The sequence below is a fragment of the Triticum dicoccoides genome, chromosome 1A, assembly GCF_002162155.2.
Source record: "Triticum dicoccoides isolate Atlit2015 ecotype Zavitan chromosome 1A, WEW_v2.0, whole genome shotgun sequence".
Lineage (NCBI taxonomy): Eukaryota > Viridiplantae > Streptophyta > Magnoliopsida > Poales > Poaceae > Triticum > Triticum dicoccoides.
The window spans coordinates 590,136,435-590,137,453 of record NC_041380.1 but is presented as its reverse complement, the minus strand read 5'-3'; the positions used below and the strand labels follow the sequence as shown (position 1 = coordinate 590,137,453).

The following is a 1,019-nucleotide window of genomic DNA, read 5'->3' as shown; positions in this document are numbered from 1 at the left end:
ACCTGAATATGATCTCTATTCAAAGAAAATGAACCGGTTTATAAGGGAAACCAAGTCGAAAACCGTGACCCGGTTTATGAGAAAGACCGGATCAAAAACATTGATCTAGTTTATAAGGAAAACCGGACCCAAAAAACATACAGCCAGAGGGGCAAAAGAACAGATAAACACAAAACACCCCATACATAGATACAACACAACACAAAGGCCAACTAGCTACCAGAAGAGATAGGTGGTTGGGAGAAGCAGCTCAGATTATGCCGAACCATTTACGAGGTAGCACTAGCAAGACAACAAGGCGGCAAGCTCGGAGGTCGCCGCAAGAGCACATGAGCAACAGCAACATCAAAACCACAGACCTAAGATAACGCAGGGTTCCACCACCAGGGAGCAGCACCATTGCCAACCCCTAGCCATCGCACACCCAACATTAAGGTGGGGGTGCCCAGAGAGGTGAGGATGGAGGGGGAGATGCCGGCTCAGCGAGCATGCACCGAGAGAGCGTTAAATTCACCACCGGAAGGGATATCTCAACGAAGCTCACGGAGAGGCCTCAAAAGAAAATATCTCAACCAAGGCAGATGGTGCATGGCGGAGGGTAGATGGAGGACACACACACGACCACCAGTTGATGAGAACAAAGGATCCAAGCAATGGCCGGACATAGTGTTGCAGGAAGCTCTCACGGTGAGAAGTGGAGATTGCGGGCTTGCCGAGAAGGACACATCAACACGAAGGGAGCAGGAGGCAGGACGATGGGAGGCAGAGCAGAGGAGCCGGCAGGGATTCAGTCTCCAGGCCAAACGTATGTGTGATGGAGGCAAGACAACGCCACCAAGGTGGATGCGGCGCCCGCAGACATCAACGTTGTCGGCTGGCGACCACCGGCAAGGATTTCTCCGGCCTCCACACCTACCGAATGACCCCACTCCCACCGACCAGCAGACAGCGAAGCAGCAAGAGCAAAACGACGAATGCGCAGCCGACAGATCAGGAGCACCCCACCCGGCAGCCTCTCG

The 1,019-nt window shown here is 53.4% G+C and overlaps 1 protein-coding gene across 1 annotated transcript in view; it reads right to left on the bottom strand.

The window, feature by feature from the left end:
• LOC119293428 overlaps window positions 1–1,019 on the bottom strand; it is a 25,541-nt gene that overhangs the window by 17,506 nt on the left and 7,016 nt on the right.